This window comes from Fringilla coelebs, assembly GCF_963513975.1.
Source record: "Fringilla coelebs genome assembly, chromosome: Z".
NCBI classification, from domain to species: Eukaryota; Metazoa; Chordata; class Aves; order Passeriformes; family Fringillidae; genus Fringilla; species Fringilla coelebs.
This window is the reverse complement of record NC_140031.1, coordinates 70,988,007-71,001,784: the sequence shown is the minus strand read 5'-3', so window position 1 is coordinate 71,001,784 and position 13,778 is coordinate 70,988,007. Positions and strand designations below refer to the sequence as shown.

Genomic DNA, 13,778 nt, shown 5'->3' with positions numbered 1-13,778 from the left:
AATGGGCAGAGAAAAATGGATAGATAAATAAATAAATGGAAAGAAAGGTATTCACACTTTGATTGGCCATTGATTAAACGATCCTTCTGCTTCTGGTCTCACTTGAGTGAGTTAATCAGTGTTAGTGGATGGTGGCTGCTGTCACAGGGTAGAAACTCCCTTAATGACACAGTATTCATGTGGTGTTTAAAATTCTGCCGATCTCCTGCTACACATAAGAAGAAAATGAAACTTTCATATTTTTGGTAATTTGTCTAGGTCTTTATGTTTACTAAAGATTCATCTTTCAATTAACCCACTTTGGGCTGAATTTTGACTGGGGTGTAAGCAGCATTGATTTCAATGCTGTCACATGGCTTACTCCTCCATCTTAATCAGGTCTCAGTTCACCAACAATCCTTTCTTCCAGGAGTATTTCTGACAATACCACTCGCATCAGGGCACTCTCATCAACAACCAAAATGTTCCTGATAGCAGGAGCAGTAGTCCTGAGGGCCTGGTTTATTGACTGTGAGCGAAAGCCATTCCACTTTGTCAATAGTTTTCATAACTGTGTCTGTGCTGCCGAGCTACTTTGGAGAGTGACCCATGCAGATTTTTTCCTTTACCTCTTTAGATTAGATCCCCTTTTGCAGCCTTGGTTTGGTTATGGAGAGAAACAGTACCATTCTTGGCATACCAGTGAACATTTTTCTTCTGCGGCACTAACCTCTCTCTCCTGTGTATGTTTCTTGCTCTCCTTGCCAATCGATCACTGATGTCATAACCTGCTTTTTCTGCTGTACTGTGTACTTGCACTGCCAGTCCTCAGCTTCATTTTTGTAAATAACTTCTCTCCATTTTCCTCCCCTTTTCCCTTTACTCTTTGCTCTTTCAGATTCTTTCTCTTTCCAACCAGTATTTCCCTAGAGTTTGTTGTTGTTCGTGAAAACAAGTAGTACTGAATCTGAGGAGAAGTGAGGTAACAGAAATTATTCTTGCCTGCTCAGACAGCAGCCAAACAAGTGGCATGCATGCCAAAGGATTTGGCCTGGGTGAGGTGGTGGAATGCTCCGGGTGGAAAGCAGGGGTAGGGCTGGCACTCTCCTGTCCTAGGGCACAGTTTCTGTTTTGCTAGTGGCTGCCCTGCCTCTGGAAGCTTTTGCTCTTCTGCCTTCAAGGCACTTTGTCCTATTTAGGCTGAACCAATTGGCTCCACGTTCTGTGATGGTCTGGGAAGGCACTTGTAGGAGCAGGATGTGAGAGTTCCATGCTGAAATGGAATTTCTTCAGCAAGGAAAATTAGCTTGGAGGAGTTGCAAAATATAAATTGATAAATGCAGAGGTAATTTCTTAAGCTGTAAGTAAGACCTAAACCTATAGGACATCACACAAAAAGACAAACTACTGCATGGTCTGTGTTTCAGACAGTGGCTGAGAATAGATGCTTTGTTCAAAAGTAAGGCAGTGAGGTACTGCTGTGCCCTGCCTAATTTCAGCAGAGAATGGCCTAGGAATAGGCCATTCTGCTTAATGGCTTTTGAAGGATTTTTCTTGCCTTAATGAAAGAGTTCTTTGAATCCACGAAAACTGGCAAAAAATCACCTGTGTGGTGGGGCAGTGGTCCCAAAGACTGGTGGCATATTGTGTGAAAGTCCTTTTTTGTTTGTATTGAACCTGACATCTACTTATTTTCAGTGTCACAGCTTCATTTATGTATTTTGAGAAAATAAAGAGTCATTCCTTGGTTTTATCAGTCAAGATTTCCTTAACAGTCAACTCTGCATTGTAGTCTAATTACTTTGCTTGATCTAGCCGTTTTTTTGTCCTTGCCATTCTTCTTTGTTTTATTTTGTGCTCACTAGTGTCTTTGTATACCTGATTTAGTTTGTAACTTAAAAGCCTTAGCCTCAGAACAGCACACTGGGTTTTGTGTTTGTTCATTTTCCCCCAAACATCTTTAAAACATATTTTCATAACATTTCTTCCTTGTTTTATTTTACAGTTGAAGGTATTTTTTCTTATCTTAGTACATGATGTATCCACATTATTTTTTCATTCTTGAACTGGACCTGGTTGGGAGGGAGGTATAGCACCTCGTATTGAGGTGTCTTTTAGATCTTTAGTCAAAACAATGCAGATAACACACTAATGTTTTGGCTGTTGATGAACAATGCTTTCTCAGGGTCACGTTTTTTTCTGTTTCTTATTCTTCCCTTCCCCAGTCAATAGATTGGGGTGAGTGCAGATCAGAATTGTTTAGTAAGTGGAAGAAGAGAAAAGGAAAACAAAAGTAGAAAAGTAATGTGAAGGCATTTGCTCACCACCTCCCACAGGCAGACCAATGCTCAGCCGCTGTAAAGAGTTAAAAAAGGTGATGCATATTGGGTGCATGTTAACCTGAGGAGTTGCTGCTTTTACCATCAGTAATGATTTTACCAGATGCTACTGGGAATGTTGTAAATGAGAAGTGCATAGCAATAAAAGAAAAGAACAATAGAGGTTAATTTTGGCAAAGAGCTTTAGAAAAACTTTTGTTTTCCAAACTCAAGATGTAATGTTACTCAGGCGACAATAGTAGTAGGAGAGCAGCATGATTCTGTAAATGTTTATTAAAATGTTCTGAAGTAAGGTTAATATGACTGCTATTGAAGTAAATGTGTTCAGGAGCTAGGATATGTCTAAGTGTTTAATGGATGTGCAGACAAATCTATTTTACATGCATGAAAGTACTGAGATAATTCTGTGAAAAGCTTTGACACAACATAAGAAGAAAATCATTGGGGAGATTTCTCTGTAACAGTAATTGTACTCATGCAACAGCGTAAAAGGGAATAGTTTGGTGACACCTGTGAGAAATTGGCTCTAAAGTGGGGCTATCTGTAATGGGAAAATCTTTTCACTGTAATAGTTTTGGGTGACAAATTACTGTCTTCAATTTAGGCTTAAATTTAGCCTAGAATCCATTTCCTCTGTGATACTTGTACAGTGGGAAGTGATCTGAAAAAGGTACAGAAGCTCTTGGGATCCTACTTTCCAGTAAATGCAGTAAATAAGGAGTGTAAGAGTCACATTTGATACTGGAAAATGCAAATGCAAAATTTACTTAATTATTTTATTATCTCACACCTAAAGAAGACCATATGATTGCTGTGATACATATATGCATACATATTTATGCACGTATATGCACATGTATGAATATATATAACAGCAATATAACTGCAAATAGAGCATGTGAATCTCTTAGGGGAAAGGCAAAAGCATTTTTAAAAGATATTCTTTTGAGCTCACAGTCATGCTCTCAGACAGTGAGCTTTTATGGCTGAGAGTGTCCAGCTGCTGCTGCTGCCTTTGTGAGGCTGCTGTTGGCTGTAAGGGGTCTGGCTCAGCTGGACATCCATTGAACTTCTCAGCCTTTTGCATTGTTGAGCAGGGATGCAGCCCAGAGCCAGGAGTGACTCATGCCGAGATGGCTGTGAGCTGCAGCGGCTCAGGAAGAGCTTTGTACTCTGGAGGTAAGAGGAGAAGTCGGCTGGGGAAGAGCTGCCTGAGCTGCACTGCCTCACTTTCTGGGAATGTGAGTCAGAGCCACCGGCCATGCCTCCTGCCCTCCTTTTACAGCTCAGAACGGATGCAGCGGCAGGTTTTGTTACAAGGAGTTGTTTTTGTATTTCAGTAAAGATTCCTAAAGGACAGGAGAAAAGGCTGTTTTCACAACAGCTGAGCTAGACCCCTGCAATCATCCACTGTGATCCACATCGCCTGATTTATCCTGTGATAAATAAAAACTTCAGTGAGAAAATTGTTATATGCCAAGTATTCTGAACACCAGAAGACTTTCTTTTTTTGTTTAAGGTGGAGATACTGACATCCACAGAAGCTTGCTTTTTCTACCATTTATCTTTTTAAAACCTTTTCCCCATCTGAAATGGGGAAGACACTGTGAGGTCATGGATTTATGAAGTCAGTACTACTTAAAAGTACTTAAAAATGAGAAGCTAGAAGAATACTTGGATAACTTTTTACGGCTAGATTAGTGACCCATGATCAGAACATTTTGATGGAAACTTCTCTGTCAAGCCTTATCGCCTGTTGGCCCCTAAAACCAATTTCCTGTTTGCTTAAGGATTACATGCTTTTGTATGCTCTGTATTTTTACATAAAAATTAAAATGATGAAGACAGTATTCGTGCACATAAACAACAACAAAAAAGGCTACCAGTGTTTTCCCCAAAGCATTAATGTGCTTGAAAAAAACCAAATACAACAGTTGTCTTTAGTTTATAACCTCTTAAGTATTACACACTTATAAGTTGAGTAAATGCTGAAAACATTCTTCAAAAAGTTATGGTGAACTGAATTTGATGTTGAACAGGAATTAAGCAGAAATGTCCCCAAAAAACAAAGGAAATACCGTGTCCCTCAATGTGACGGTTGGAAGCTGCAGAAAAACCCCATACCTACACATCAATAACATAAGAAATGAGGTTGTGTTTTGTTAAGGGTTTTGTGTTTGCCATTTTGTATCAGTATTAAACATCTAGACCAAATGTGTAACTCAAAAAGGAAACCCATGGCGTAAAAGGCAGTTGATGGTTTCATTCTGTGTCTTGCAGAAATACTTCTGGTTTTAGAACTTGTCTGGTGGTTTCATTTGTGAGAAATGAGGCAGAATTGAATACAGTAGATAACTTACAAGTCATAGAGGGAGGGGAAAGGTGGGGAAAAAAGAGAAAACTAGAGTGGCTGTTGTGATCTGAGGAGGCGGAAGGAGAACGTTCAGTGTTGAAAGGTGCAGTTACAGCACTGTGGGTTTTCTGATGCTGATTGTGCTTCAGAAGTTCTGCCTGCACATTCCAAGGAATTTGTAGTGCTGCAGGTTCTTCCAAACAGTTTTTACTCTGTGCAGTGACAGGGAAGATAGGCACAGCATACAAACACTTTCTGTCTAATGCTTATCTGCTGATTATTACTGCAAGGGCAGGAGGGAGAGGTAATTGAACATAGATTTCTAAGGTAGATCACTTTGGTCATTTTCTTTTGCTGTGACTTGTGATAAATACTGAAGGAGTGAATCCTGAGCAGAGAACGTGTGTAGGTTGCAGTCAGAAGTTAATATTTTTCTGGAGTTTTCTCATTTGAATGTCCATGGATGGGTATTAGAAACATACTAAATTTTAAAAAAATCACGTAGGTTTAGAAAATACAACACTTAATTCATTGTAAAATCCTGTGTTCCAGAGAAAACAAGAGTTTAAAACAATTTAAAATATGTTTTTGTGTCTATGGGCTCAGGGTGTCAAACAAATTGGTTGAAATAATCATACAGAAGTTGAAGTATGTACAAACCCAAATTTAAGGAAGAGTATGAAAACTCAAAATAATATTATCTTGTCAATCTAATTGGTTTCATCTCTGAAACAAAAAATGTCTTTCTACTTACAAAACATGGCAACAACATAAAACTTATTATAATATTTGCATTGAAAAGATAGGTGTCCACTAGTTAATCTGAATAATTTACCTGACAATGACAAATCCAATTAGAAATTGAATAAATGTTTTGCATAGGTTGTTTCATTTAGGTGGTACCACTTTATGACACCTTGCTCTTGCCTGGCTTGTGGAAGCCAGGGAAGTCATGCCAGGAACTACCCCAGTCACCCACAGGGGGTTGTTCTGAGGCAGGGTGCAAGTCCCTGAGCTGAATCAGGGGACTGGGCACTCTGTGCTGCCTGGAGAGCTGCTGAATTGTGTTTGTGTTTGAGAGCACCAGTGGGTGCTCTCCATAAGGCTTGGACAGACAATGACTCCACTGGAGAGTGATTTGACCTGGCTGCTTTGTGCAAGCAGGGACTGCCCTGTCAGCACAGAATGGGGTGGCAAAGTGAGCCAGTAATCTCTGGATCCAGAAAAGGACATCCCCTGTCTTCTGGGAAGTGTGTTTGGGAGGTGCAGGACCTGCCTGATGCAGCATGCGTCAAATTAGCATTGTAGGTGACTGTTTCAAAACAGATCTGGCAAAACCAGTGTTGATGAGTTACCATATCAAACTTGTCACAGAGGCAGGTAATTGCTAGGTGGGGTGATACAGCCTGTGTGTTATGCAGGAGGTCAGATTAGATCATCACTGTTTCTTCTGGTTTTGAATTCTGCGACTCTGCTGCAACCAGTTGTTCCATGCAGTCACTGTCCATACTTGTTTATCACTGACACACCCAAATCGTCTTGCACCCATATGTGGCTGAAAGTGTCATAGAGCTGCCTGTTTTCCAGGGCATGAAGAGCTTCCCAACAGGTCAATGTGGTAAGGAAAATGGGACTTTATATAAAAATTATTGCATGACATGGAATCGAATTGGTGGGAGGGAGAAGGGGTATAGAAAATACAGAATTTTGTATTAGAAATTCAGGTATTCCTGATTAACATATGCTAAATCAACAGAACCTGTTTTAAACTGAGGTAGCACGCCAGTCAGATTTGGAAGTAGGAATAATAAAAACACAGTGCAAAATGGTGTGTTATGCAGAATTATGTTGTTTTTATTATGTATTGTGTATGCCGTGTATTACATGTATCACAACTTGTTACTATTATATATTATTGTATTCTTAATACAGAATTAAGGACAAAGTAGGAGGGTCACCTTGAAGTAAGCTGCAGCTGCTTGAAAGCCTTTTCTATGATGCCAGCTGGGTTAGTCTGTTTCCATCACTGAGAGTATAGGATTGGCCAAAAGATTGGTTCAATCAGATGTATTTGGTGTTCTTGAAAAGAATGCCTTTTTGCAGTTCAGCAATGTGTAAGTAGCCCTATATTTCTTTTTGGTAAACCTTCATGCTCCCTTTATTTTTGCAAGGCTGGTTGCAGGCCTGAATTTACCTATGCATGAAACTTTGGGCCAAATCTGCAACAGAAGGAGGCCTGAGGGACTGAAGTTTAACCCTGTTTGCATACCAATTACTCAGAGAGAGATAAAAGACTTAAATTTTCTGACAGTTTGTATACACAAAATATCTAAAAACTCTTACATAATTATTGAAATATAAAAATACAAAAAAAAAGCCTTAATTGTTGAGAAATTTGGGGTTTTTTAAGCTTACATTAATATGAATTAAGTTTTGGTTCTGCAGATTAAAATCTGTTGGTCATATTGAACTGGTTAACATTACTGCAGTGCTGTATGCCGTGTTTGTGAGAGAGAAAGCTCTCCCCTGCCTGTGTTTGTGGCCTCCCAAAAATAACTGATTTGCCAGACACATTTCTTTTCAAGAAGGAAGACATTATTTTCAAAGAAGGACAAGACTGAGATGGATGCATTTTAGAGCACTGTTACCGTTGTAAAAAGGTTTCAGTCAGTATCACTCTATGCACTTACTTGTCTTGCTTCAATTTATCTGTCTCTTAGAATGCCTAATTTTATTTGGAAAATTTCAAATGGTAGAGTTGCTGTGGATAGAGTGATTGTCATGTAATATTAATTAGTAACTGGTAGATTTCCTTCTTTTTTGCAGGGTCTGGGGTAAAATGATAAGTCTCTTGAGTGTTTTCCTTAGTCAAATACTGCATTTGAGATGGTATATAAACTTTCCTCAACAAAGCTTATTAAAAAATTACTGTAAAGACTTATTTTTGATAGCAATAATTAATAAGCTGTGTACTCACTGTTACCTTTTATATACTTCAAACATTTTTTAAATGTCTTTCTGACAGATGGTCTGCATAGCTCTTCTCTTGAATCAGCTGTGCCCATTAAAAGAGGGAACATAAATAGGTCAGATTAAGCTGCTAACTGTTCTAATGTAATTCAGGGGCACTGGGCATAACACAGCTTTTTGGTACAGCAGCACATCTTTCCAGTTATTGTCTGAGGAATATATTGCAATCCATACAAAGAAAATTTGTGTATATATTGCTTTTATTTTGTTTTTCTCTGACAGCCTTTGCTGCTTTTGTCTCTCGGGTTTAGTGGAATATTTGGGGTGGTTTGGACGGATATTAATTTAGTTTCTCTGAAGCAAAAATACAGTTTTAAAAAATAGTGATTTGAAAATATGTTTGAGATACAGTTTGCACTTAGAAGAATAGGAAGTAGGTTTAAAAGCTGAAAGTAAAAATGAAAATTTGCTACAGAGGCTATTTTTGAGCTTATTCCTTTCGCAAGGTGCCTGAGGATTACTGTGGTATTACAGTTTTACTTATTTGTTAGGTATAAACATATACATTTTGGGTAAGTGGTGAAGTGGTTATAGCTACCTATGGCTTTTAGGGTTATCACAACTGGTTGGCAGGATGCCTTAGTGGGTCACATGTCAAGTGGTTTCCAAATCTGAGTGCTCTACAGGCTGCTTTTCCTGAACCTGCACACTCATGTGCTCATTGGCTTTGGCTCTTTCATTGTACTGTCAATGTGCAGTTTAAACAATTTCCCTTCAGAGGTTCCTTCTGACAGTAGGAGAGAATTGGTTGTTCCTGGTGATGGGAACCAGAAGCTTCAGTTTTGGTTGTTTCAAAATACCTTTGTTAAAGCGCTTTCATGATGTCAGCATACTGGTCAGAACCTTGTTTCTTTGAGGATACCAAAGGATATCAGGGAATGGTTTTCACTTTAGGTATTGGGAAGCAGTTTAAGCACCTTTATTCAGCTGTTTTGTTTATTACTTATTTATAGCACAAAAGGTGGGAAAAAATCAGGAGGAAGTTTCTGAGCATGCAAGTATCTGAAGCAAGTAAATCCTTAGAAGTTGCATATGATCTAAACCACCTTTTAAAATACCATAGTTTGATGATGGAACCAGAAGAGCTCCTCTAGGTTACAGAGGAATGCTGCTTTCAGTTATGAAGAAGAGAATTGGAAATGCATTTTGGCATGCATCACCAAAGCACAGCTCAGTCGTGGTGTGGTACTTTGGGCAGAGGCAGGGTAAGAGCAGAGCAGTTACAGAGAAATTAGGAAGGAGAGGTTAGAATGGGAACCAGTGCCATTCACCTAGTGGTAGGGTTATGAGATCTAAGACCAGTCTGTCCAAGAAGGCTCTGCATCACTCTAGAAAGTCAGCAACTATTATTTATGGAAGTATTGTGAAATAACTGAATTTTGTTTAAATATGTTGCTTACCTTGAACTAATGAACAAGTCTTTTTTTATGGGGTTCAATCAAATTTCTAAATTACTTCTTGTAACAGAAACATGTATCTGTACAAAACTAGCCACATGCACCAGCATTTAACTCCATATTTGCAAGTGTATATATTTAGGGAATTCAGTCTTCAGTAAAATAGGTCAGACTGGACGGAATTTCTGGACGGAAATTTGTTTTTCATATTCAAATGTGTGGTGAAATTTATCATCGAGCCACACAGTGCCAATTCATGCAGATTTCTTGCGATGATTTGAACACAAGATGGACATTCTCATGCAAATTCTTGACTCCTTTGGAGGGGTTTCCTTCCATAGGAAAGAACTTTGTAATGGTTTTGTACTAACTCATGGGGAAAGAGAAAAAAGCAGTGCTTGCCTTACTAGACAAAGGCTTGCAGAACAGTCAAAAATAATGTGCATTTTCATATATATAGAATCATACACAATGTACTTAAGTTGGCTGTGTTATTAGGACTCAGAACTTTGTTTAGAATGGATTTTAATATGGTAACATTTGTAAGCTGACTAATGACAATTGTATATGTTAATTTTACTGGTCTTCTGTTGCTAAGTTTTAGGAACCTCCTGTATATATCACATTCATGGTTTCTTATTTTTGCATTAATGATGATGACAACTGTATATTTAGGGTGAAGATTTTCACAGAAAAGAACATCTTCTTGTGGGCATTGACACCTCATAGTATATTCTGGAGGCCCCCTTGAAATGGAAGGATCCTGTGGCTTAATTTGCTTTATTAAATAACATAGTAGTGTTTTGTCAAAGCGAAATTTAGCACTGCAAAAACAGGTTAATATGCATGGTTTTAGATTTAGAAATAATAGTTTCCCTTTCTCCTCTGTTTCTAACCTGTGACTTCTAACCTTATGCTGAACTGTAGAATGCTTTGTTCTCTGTTGTTGCATATGCCTGTTTATTATTGTAGGTTTGTTGGAAATTTACTGCAAATGTGAGCACCTGAAAATAAATCTTTTGCTAATCTGGAAATGTGATACGCAATGGGAACACTCTCCAGCCTCCAGATAAGGTCTGCAAAGTACCATTGAGACGTAAAGTAATCTGTGGATTGGGTCATTCTGAAAGCTCTTATTGATATGAGATGAGTCTCGATGGAGAAGTCCTGCTGTCACATGTTCATCATGTACTGATTGAGCAGGGGGACAGACTCAGAGAGAAGGCTGAAGCTGAGATATTTTCTATGCTGCAGAGATTGAGGGTGTGAAAGAGGCTAATGCTTCATTAAGCTTCACTGATTAAAAAATGGCAGATCTTGTTAGACGTAAGATGCTCTGTTCACTGCTAATGGGACAAGTGAGCACTGTATTAAGGTAAGGGCACTGTTCTTCAGCAGCAGATATGAAAAGCTTTGTTTATTATCGGGGGGTGGGGGGGGGGGGAGTGTTAAAGTGCAGTTTGCTGCTTTGCTATTGAAAAGAAATTGGCTGCTGTGTCACACATAGCCTTGTCAGAGAAACAACTGGAATGCAGAAATGCCTTTGAACTCAGGATGGATTTGTTTTTGCTTCCCAGGCAGCAGCATCAGTGTTTTTAACAAAAAGGAGGAGGCTGATTACCACAAGGTTTCCTGTTCATGGGGATAAGGAGCTTTCATAAAGAAACAGGAAAACAGAAGTTCTCACAAATAATCAGCATTCTGCTGCATTTTGTGGCATTCTTTACAAATTTTGAGTGAAGGAGAAATAGGTGTCCGGAGAAAACAGAGGCTATGCACAAAGAACTGAGAAAACAATGTCCAAACAGAAGCAGGTTTATGCAAAATGCCTCTCCAGCATTGGACTTAGGTGCTTGCAGACACTTGATGAGAGCGTGTTGATGGGTGTTCTTGCTGGGCCCTGCAGGGAATGTGGGGTAGCCTGAGGTTTGTAGATGAAGGAGGGGGTGTAGTTTTCCAGGTTTTCCTCCTGTTTGAGGAAAGCAGATCTTTGGGGAGCATGGCACTTACTTAGGCTGCACTTGAAGGTGCAGTTGTTGCGTCGGCCACTCCTCTCTTCCTGGGGCATGTAGCTCTTGCCCCTTCCTCTTCCAGGTATGTACACGCACATTCCTAAACAAGAAAGGCTTTCTAGAGAGGAAGGGCTTTCAGAGTTACTGAAACAACAACTGGCTGTGTGTAGGATTTTGGTAGCAGAGGATTTTAGTAGGGAAGAGCTTTGCAGGGCTGGCAGGCTTGAAAGGGGACTCAGCTGCAGGGCGTCTGTCGCCCACCCATCTCCTCTTTCCGCTGAGGACAGCTGAACACCCGCAGACAGACATACACCTCGGGCTTAAAGAAGGGTCTGCTCCAGGTGAGTTATTGGCCTGAAGCTGGGATGGGGCAGCCGTTGTGTCCCACGGCGAGGACAGAACGTGAAAGCATCTTTGCTCCTGCCAGCCTGCGGTTCCCTCCTCCGCCTCCCACAACTTTATCTGGCTCGGGCGCCGCGTTCCAGGCTGCCTCGCGCCCTTCCTGACCCGCGGCTCTCCCTTTGTGGCCGTGGGGAGCCGCGCCGGGCCGGGGGAAGGGCGAGGCGGGGCAGGAGGCGGGCAGGGGAAGTTGGCGGGGGGAGCCGGGCGCGGCCGCGGGCCTGAGGGGAGCGGGCGCGGCGGCCCCGGGTCGGCGGCCCCGGAGCGTCCTCGCAGCCGGGCGAGGATGAGAGACCCAGGTAAGGCACCAGGAGAGCGCACGGATGGTGGCCGTGTGCGGCTCTTATGCCCCCGCCATTTTCTGCGACTAAAGCTTTTTTTTGCCTTTGGAACAGGACAAGTACCTAGGGGAACTCAGACAGGTTCCAGGTGTGAACAAAACATAACTTTTTGAAAAAACTTTAGTTGCAGTGTAAGAGCGTTGGGCTTCGGATAATAAATGATCCCATCTTGCATGGTTAACTTCTGCATGATCTTAAATGGGAGGAGCAACAACTTAAAACATGAGTCCATTTTTTTTTTTTTCCTGCGCTGTAAATACCTATATGTTTGTAGTTTGAACAAGGGAGTGCATAATTAGTTGGCTCATTTTCTGTGAGCAGGGTTATAAACAATAAACCTTCTGTCTCAGCTGTGTGCTGGGATTACCATCCTGTGTGTCGGAGGTAGATGAAGGTAACCTGGCGAGGAGGTGCTGGTGATGCTGGGTCATAATTAAGCAGCCTCGCTACAAATATTTCAGACATGTCAGATCTTGGGAGTGGGAGGTCCAGCCAAAAGAGCAGTGAGATCACATACTGGAGGTACCGGTGAGATTAATTACATATCTGAGCTGACCATTGAAACTTTTAAAATGAGAAAAAATATAACTTATTAGGAAGAATAAATAAGTGAAGGATATGGAGAGGTGCAGGGAAAACTTTGTGGTCTTCAAAAATCAACCAAACAAAACTTCATGTCATAGTAAATCTGTTCTTTCCTTTGATCTGAAAGTTTCTCCATAGCTTTTAGTTGCCTCCATCCCCACAACTAATACAAGAGAAACAATAGCAAGCTTATTTCATGGCAAATGTTCAGAATATTTTTACAGCAGTTATGTAGTAGAAATAAGTAGAGCATATTGAACTCCTTAATTTACAATGTCTTATTTGTAAAGTAATTATTTCCCAGATAATTATTGGTATTTTTGTTAAAGTACCAGTTGCAGCAAATAGGGTGTGAACAATCTTTCAAAAAGTCTTTTTACCAAATTTTGCTGAGTACCAAGAAATTATACCACTGTATTTTGATCTGCATTGTAATTTCATTGCCAGCTGGAAACATGGCAGAGGTCAGCTGCAAGAAGAGACTTGTTTTCAATTATCAGTCCTATTAATTCACATCAATACATTAATTGTAATGCCAAATACAGGTAGGTTGTGAATGGTGTTTTGATGTGAACCTACCTGACAGTACAGAAGAGCTAGAGACAAATAAACAATATGAGATAATACTTTATCACAATAACCATTAGCATTTAGACCACACATCTGAATACACTTTATTTGAGAGAAACAGTTTCTGCATAATCTAATCTAGAAAATAAAGTCTTTTTGGCCCAGAGTATATAGGTGGTTTCTGTGTGTGGCAGGGCCTGTGCAGAATGTTCTGTCATCACAGATAACAGTAATAAAGTTCTCTGGTAAAAAAATGGTTTTAGTTTTTTTTTCAATGAACACTTCCTCTTTAATATCAATCATTGCATAACAGCTGTTGTTGCAGCCTTAACATGCTTCTGCATCTTTGCATATATTAGATTCTTTTACTAGAAAACAAAGCAAACCTCAGCAGTCTGCCCTTGTGCGTGTTAGTACAGGTCAGCCCCAGCAGTCTCTAATGCATTTGGTTTATTTCCATCTTAAAAGAAGCAGTACAAAGGGCAATGGTGAAAAATTCTGGAACCCTTTTCTTAGTGCTGCTGTGACAGATTGTGTACAATCTTCTCAAGCTGGTAAAGGTTTTGCTATCAAGTCCTCAATAAAGAAGGTAGAAATGGGCAGTGCATTTCACTCTCACATTTCATATTTCATCTGTATGGTGGGAGTAAGGGATGTCCCAGTGCTACATCCAGTTTTGCTTCTGAACCTTACTTTCAGAGGTCCAGCCTTTGAGCTGGCAAGTTCTTCTGAAGAATGCTGCAAACACTACCTCTGTTTTGTGAAATAGTTGT

The 13,778-nt window shown here is 40.2% G+C and overlaps 1 protein-coding gene across 2 annotated transcripts in view; it reads left to right on the top strand.

Annotated features, from left to right (window-relative positions):
• MCC (MCC regulator of WNT signaling pathway) overlaps window positions 1-13,778 on the top strand; it is a 138,076-nt gene that overhangs the window by 33,078 nt on the left and 91,220 nt on the right. Inside the window, exon 1 of one of the 2 annotated variants that reach the window (XM_084225841.1) lies at window positions 11,702-11,808. The exons of the other annotated variant lie outside the window; for it this stretch is intronic. The gene's annotated coding sequence lies outside the window, so the exon portion shown is untranslated. Of the gene's footprint in view, window positions 1-11,701; window positions 11,809-13,778 lie in introns of those variants that run through there. 2 annotated transcript variants of the gene reach the window in all.